Source organism: Nomia melanderi, unplaced genomic scaffold (genome assembly GCF_051020985.1).
Source record: "Nomia melanderi isolate GNS246 unplaced genomic scaffold, iyNomMela1 scaffold0166, whole genome shotgun sequence".
NCBI classification, from domain to species: domain Eukaryota; kingdom Metazoa; phylum Arthropoda; class Insecta; order Hymenoptera; family Halictidae; genus Nomia; species Nomia melanderi.
Window position 1 is genome coordinate 25,001 of NW_027475281.1, and position 7,500 is coordinate 32,500.

Here is a 7,500-nt window from a genome sequence, read left to right on the forward strand (position 1 = left end):
AGACACGACAAACACACACCATGGGGCGACCGACGCGTTCGTTTCAACGCTTTCGCACAAAGTCGGCGGCGGTTATATATTTATATCATTATATTCCGGCGGACGGGACGCGACGTTCGAAAGCCTCGCCAAAGAGGAGCTCCTGCCTCTTCCTCTCTCTTTTCTACGAGAAAAGATAAACGTATTTTACGGGGATACGGAAACGTTACCACGTGGTGTCACACACGATCGTCCGTCTCTTCTCTATAGCAGAAACCGATAAAAATACACCTCCCGAAAGAGAGTATATGGTGATTCTTTTTATATATATATATTTCGAAATACAACTGAACGTGGCGGAAGCGCACGGTGGTGGTCCAGCGAGGACACGCGACGACGGGGAATAAGAACTATTCGACCCGTTACGAATACGCATGCTCGTCCCGCACGATTTTAACACACACCGTGTTTTTCTCCAGTCGTCAAAGCGTTCGTGCGTCGAATTCGAAAAATAAAAAAAAAAGAAAAACACCTTTTCTCTCTCTCGGGGTAAAAGAGTCGATGTGTATTGTGTATAAAGGTTCTGCGAGAAGTCTCGTTTTGACGTGTGTTCCGCCGATAACGACGATCCTCCGAAACGGGGATACAGAAACGTTACACCTCACAACACGATCTCCGTCTCTTCTCTATAGCAGAAACCGATAAAAATACACCTCCCGAAAGAGAGTATATGGTGATTCTTTTTATATATATATATTTCGAAATTCAACTGAACGTGGCGGAAGCGCACGGTGGTGGTCCAGCGAGGACACGCGACGACGGGGAATAAGAACTATTCGACCCGTTACGAATACGCATGCTCGTCCCGCACGATTTTAACACACACCGTGTTTTTCTCCAGTCGTCAAAGCGTTCGTGCGTCGAATTCGAAAAATAAAAAAAAGAAATACACCTTTTCTCTCTCTCTCGGGGTAAAAAGAGTCGATGTGTATTGTGTATAAAGGTTCTGCTGCGAGAAGTCTCGTTTTGCCGTGTGTTTCGGTAACGACGATCCTCCGAAACGTACATCTCATTCGTAAGAGAGGAAGAAAACAATCTCCCTGGGGCCAGTCGGTAATATACCGACATACGACGTGTCGTGCACATCCGTCTCACGCACGGTATACAAAATATGAATAAAACGTGTGTAGTCTCTCTCTCTCGACTTCTTAATATTTTCTTTCACCTCTGACGCATCATTTCAGGTGACGTCGGGAGCGCGGGAAAAAAAATTTTTCTAAACACACGAAACCGTTCATCTCACGAACAGCCGAAAAAGTTGTCGCTCAGATCCATATCGCAGTGGAGCGGTATCCGCGGGCGGTCGTAATTGAACGACGCACGACGCCGCGAACACTCACGCGAGTCCATACAAACGATTCCGATCGTTTTGCAACAACTAGAACGTACACTGTCCGTGAAATTCACAGAATTTTCGCGTGTCCGCGACAAACGCCGACGAGACACCCATCGTTCGCTCGTACGTAGCATCCTTCTCTTAACCCGACTCAGAGACGTTCTTTGCGCCCTTCGGTAAAAAAACGTTCGATCCGAAGAGGTGAACGACGGCGGGGATTTGACAGAGCTACGCAAGCAGTGTATGGTACGTAAACGACCCTCAGCCAGGCGTGGTCCAGGAATTGTATCCGTGGACCGCAATGTGCGTTCGAAATGTCGATGTTCATGTGTCCTGCAGTTCACACGTTGACGCGCAATTAGCTGCGTTCTTCATCGACCCACGAGCCAAGTGATCCACCGTTCAGGGTAATCGTATAAATTTTATATTTCACATATATAATTTTATTCTCACTTGTTCGACCTAATATCTCTCTTCTTTCAAAGAGAAGATAAAAGTTGATACCTGAATCTCCGACCAGCGCGCGAAGGAGATTCAGGCGTCGCCTTGGAGACGACACCGAAGCCTTTCGAGACGAAAAACGTTCAAGTAATATGTATATATTTCTCGACGTTCCGGGCGTATAGTGCATTCAAAAACCCGCGAAAGACGCAGAAGACTCGCACGCGTGGAAACGACGGGGATATATTTTGTATCCTACCCGATACTGAATCCATCGCGTGCAGTCGACCCTCGCGTTCTTCCGATCAGACGCATCTATTGTTGCGCGCATGTTTTCGCGTCGCATCGCGCGAAACGTTGCACGAATCGTACCGATCGATCGATTGAAAGCAAATAATGAAAAAAGACTTCACAGCTGGCTCTTTGCCGGTCATTCGTCCCATGTTATCTCTTGCCGCGAAATTGGCGCGCAAGAGTTGGGTGTCAGACGCGCGGCTTTAAAACGAGCTTCACGGCCGGTCCCTTCGTTACCGCTTTCGTTCTTTCTCTCGGAACGACCATGAACGAACACGACGAGCGACGCTACGGCATACACACGTCCACGGATTCGATTAAAAAAACAGACTTCACAGCTGGCTCTTTGCCGGTCATTCGTCCCATATTATCTCTTGCCGCGAAATTGGCGCGCAAGAGTTGGGTGTCAGACGCACGGCTTTAAAACGAGCTTCACGGCCGGTCCTCTCAATTCCGTGTACGGTACACGCAAGATGCGGGTTCCACTTCCAGACTACCCGGTCCCTTCTCTCTACGAGAATCGATAGTAGAAGAACGGCTCGAAAACGCGTCTCAGAGACTAGGGGAAAAGAAGCGGTATGCGAGCGAAACGAAAACGCATTATGGAAACGTCGCGAAACAATGTTCGACGGTTGCTCGGTTCCAATCGTGCGGCCGTTTCAATTTCTCGTGCGCTTCACCGTCCCTCCGTAACTCTGGCCGATCGCGTATACCGAAGAGCCGACACGCGCAAAAACCACAGGCATTGTATACTGTGTATATATATATATATATGTTACAGTCACAGCCTTCGCGCGTTTTACTCTCCGACGCGGGGTTTCCACGACGAAAGAGAGACAGTTTCGTGGCGGGTGACTCGGCCGAATCGCTACGACGGGTATTTCTATTATAGAACGAATCATCGCCACCCTTTACCAGTGCCCGACGAAGGAATCACAAGGTCATCTGGAGTTTACAATGCCAGCGACGGTAATTCCAACGAAGACCCGATAAGTCAACTCATCGTTCTATTTCTCCCCGTACAGAAAAGCGAATCGACGCTAATGCACCTCGCGCAAGCACGAACGTTCTCTTCGCGTGGATCGTCCCATCGTCCAAAGATGTAAAGACGCATTGGAGATCGTGGTCTCTGGCGGGCTCATTGCACGCCCCACTGCATATCTTTCCTCGAATCGAGAATGATTCGTCCACTAAGGCTGCGAAACTACGCGTCGAGGAAACTAGGGGAAAGAAGCGGGATGCGAGCGAAACGACAATACATTATGGAAACGTCGCGAAACAATGTTCGGCGGTTGCTCGTTTCCTCCTGCGGACGTTTCATTGCTCGGGCGCTTCACGTCCCTCCGTAACCTTCGCGCGATCGCGTGCCCCGGAGAGCCGGCAACCGGTGAACCACAGGCGTATAAACTATAGTCTTCTATAGCAAGCCTTCGGCGGTTACTCTCCGACGCGGGGATTCCACGACGAGAGAGAATTTCGTGGCGGGTGACATCGGTCGAAACGCTACGACGGGTATTTCTATTATAGAACGAATCATCGCCACCCTTTACCAGTGCCCGACGAAGGAATCACAAGGTCATCTGGAGTTTACAATGCCAGCGACGGTAATTCCAACGAAGACCCGATAAGTCAACTCATCGTTCTATTTCTCCCCGTACAGACAAGCGAATCAACGCTATCGCACCTCACGCATGCACGAACGTTCTCTTCGCGTGAATCGTCCCATCGTCGAAAGATATAGCCGCTTGGAGATCGTGGCCCATCAAGTTCTTCCGTAACTCCTGCGCGATCGCGTACCCCGGAGAGCAGGCAACCGGTGAACCACAGGCGTATAAACTATAGTCTTCTATAGCAAGCCTTCGCGTTTACTCTACGACGCGGGGATTCCACGACGAGAGAGATTTTCGTGGCGGGTGACACGGCCGAATCGCTACGACGGGTATTTCTATTATAGAACGAATCATCGCCACCCTTTACCAGTGCCCGACGAAGGAATCACAAGGTCATCTGGAGTTTACAATGCCAGCGACGGTAATTCCAACGAAGACCCGATAAGTCAACTCATCGTTCTATTTCTCCCCGTACAGAAAAGCGAATCGGCGCTATCGCACCTCACGCAAGCAGGAATGATCTCTTCGCGTGGATCGTCCCATCGTCGAAAGATGTAAGACGTACAGAAATCGTGGTCCATCACGATTATTCGTAACTCTCCGAGTCGCGTATCTGAGAGTAGGGCAAACGGAGAACCACAGGCATAAATAATACTATATATTTCTTATATAGTTAGCCTTCGCGTTTTACTCTCCGACATGGGGATTCCACGACGAGAGAGAGTTTCGTGGCGGGTGACTCGGCCGAATCGCTACGACGGGTATTTCTATTATAGAACGAATCATCGCCACCCTTTACCAGTGCCCGACGAAGGAATCACAAGGTCATCTGGAGTTTACAATGCCAGCGACGGTAATTCCAACGAAGACCCGATAAGTCAACTCATCGTTCTATTTCTCCCCGTACAGAAAAGCGAATCGACGCTATCGCACCTCGCGCGAGCACGTAACTACTCTTCGCGTGGATCGTCCCATCGTCGAAAGATGTAAGACGCACGGAAATCGTGGCCCATCAACGTTTTTTTGTAACTCTGCCGATCGCGTATCACAGAGCCGAGACGCACATACCACAGGCGTATAATACCGTTTTCTTTCGTATGGTAAGCCTTCGCGTTTACTCTTCGGCGCGGGGTTTCCACGTCGAGAGAGACTTTCGTGGCGGGTGACATCGGTCGAAACGCTACGACGGGTATTACTATTATAGAACGAATCATCGCCACCCTTTACCAGTGCCCGACGAAGGAATCACAAGGTCATCTGGAGTTTACAATGCCAGCGACGGTAATTCCAACGAAGACCCGATAAGTCAACTCAACGTTCTATTTCTCCCCGTACAGAAAAGCGAATCGACGCTGTTGCACCTCACGCAAGCACGAACGTTCTCTTCGCGTGGATCGTCCCATCGTCGAAAGATGTAAGACGCACGGAAATCGTGGCACATCACGTGTTTTCGGAACTCTGTCGACCGCGTATCTCAGAGACGACGCGCGCGAACCACTGGCATATACTATTATATATCGCGTTTTACCCTCCGACGCGGGGATTCCACGACGAGAGAGAGTTTCGTGAGCGGGTTGACTCGGAAGAAACGCTACGACGGGTATTTCTATTGTAGAACGCATCATCGCCACCCTTTACCAGTGCCCGACGAAGGAATCACAAGGTCATCTGGAGTTTACAATGCCAGCGACGGTAATTCCAACGAAGACCCGATAAGTCAACTCAACGTTCTATTTCTCCCCGTACAGAAAAGCGAATCGACGCAATCGCACCATACGCGTGCACGTAAACAACTCTTCGCGTGGATCGTCCCATCGTCGAGAGACGTAAGTTTTCATAGTATGAATTCGCGTTTTACTCTCCGACGCGGGGATTCCACGACGAGAGAGAGTTTCGTGAGCGGGTTGACTCGGAAGAAACGCTACGACGGGTATTTCTATTATAGAACGAATCATCGCCACCCTTTACCAGTGCCCGACGAAGGAATCACAAGGTCATCTGGAGTTTACAATGCCAGCGACGGTAATTCCAACGAAGACCCGATAAGTCAACTCAACGTTCTATTGCTCCCCGTACAGAAAAGCGAATCGACGCAATCGCACCATACGCGTGCACGTAACAACTCTTCGCGTGGATCGTCCCATCGTCGAGAGACGTAAGTTTCCATACTATGAATTCGCGTTTTACTCTCCGACGCGGGGATTCCACGACGAGAGAGAGTTTCGTGAGCGGGTTGACTCGGAAGAAACGCTACGACGGGTATTTCTATTATAGAACGAATCATCGCCACCCTTTACCAGTGCCCGACGAAGGAATCACAAGGTCATCTGGAGTTTACAATGCCAGCGACGGTAATTCCAACGAAGACCCGATAAGTCAACTCAACGTTCTATTACTCCCCGTACAGAAAAGCGAATCGACGCAATCGCACCATACGCGTGCACGTAACAACTCTTCGCGTGGATCGTCCCATCGTCGAGAGACGTAAGTTTCATAGTAAGCCTTCGGCGTTTTACTCTCCGACGCGGGGATTCCACGACGAGAGAGAGAGTTTCGTGAGCGGGTTGACTCGGAAGAAACGCTACGACGGGTATTTCTATTATAGAACGCATCATCGCCACCCTTTACCAGTGCCCGACGAAGGAATCACAAGGTCATCTGGAGTTTACAATGCCAGCGACGGTAATTCCAACGAAGACCCGATAAGTCAACTCAACGTTCTATTTCTCCCCGTACAGAAAAGCGAATCGACGCAATCGCACCATACGCGTGCACGTAAACAACTCTTCGCGTGGATCGTCCCATCGTCGAGAGACGTAAGTTTTCATAGTATGAATTCGCGTTTTACTCTCCGACGCGGGGATTCCACGACGAGAGAGAGTTTCGTGAGCGGGTTGACTCGGAAGAAACGCTACGACGGGTATTTCTATTATAGAACGCATCATCGCCACCCTTTACCAGTGCCCGACGAAGGAATCACAAGGTCATCTGGAGTTTACAATGCCAGCGACGGTAATTCCAACGAAGACCCGATAAGTCAACTCAACGTTCTATTACTCCCCGTACAGAAAAGCGAATCGACGCAATCGCACCATACGCGTGCACGTAACAACTCTTCGCGTGGATCGTCCCATCGTCGAGAGACGTAAGTTTCCATACTATGAATTCGCGTTTTACTCTCCGACGCGGGGATTCCACGACGAGAGAGTGTTTCGTGAGCGGGTTGACTCGGAAGAAACGCTACGACGGGTATTTCTATTATAGAACGCATCATCGCCACCCTTTACCAGTGCCCGACGAAGGAATCACAAGGTCATCTGGAGTTTACAATGCCAGCGACGGTAATTCCAACGAAGACCCGATAAGTCAACTCAACGTTCTATTGCTCCCCGTACAGAAAAGCGAATCGACGCAATCGCACCATACGCGTGCACGTAACAACTCTTCGCGTGGATCGTCCCATCGTCGAGAGACGTAAGTTTCATAAGTAAGCCTTCGGCGTTTTACTCTCCGACGCGGGGATTCCACGACGAGAGAGTGTTTCGTGGCGGGTGACTAGGCCGAAACGCTACGACGGGTATTTCTATTATAGAACGAATCATCGCCACCCTTTACCAGTGCCCGACGAAGGAATCACAAGGTCATCTGGAGTTTACAATGCCAGCGACGGTAATTCCAACGAAGACCCGATAAGTCAGCTCATCGTTCTATTTCTCCCCGTACAGAAAAGCGAATCGACGCTATCGCACCTCGCGCGAGCACGTAACAACTCTTCGCGTG

General features: G+C 49.9%; 1 non-coding gene across 1 annotated transcript; it reads right to left on the reverse strand.

The window, feature by feature from the left end:
- Window positions 1-1,630: 1,630 nt before the first annotated feature.
- On the reverse strand, window positions 1,631-1,785 carry LOC143175711 (5.8S ribosomal RNA). Its single transcript, XR_013000402.1, has one exon. It is a non-coding gene; the product is annotated as a 5.8S ribosomal RNA (ribosomal RNA).
- Window positions 1,786-7,500: the final 5,715 nt, after the last annotated feature.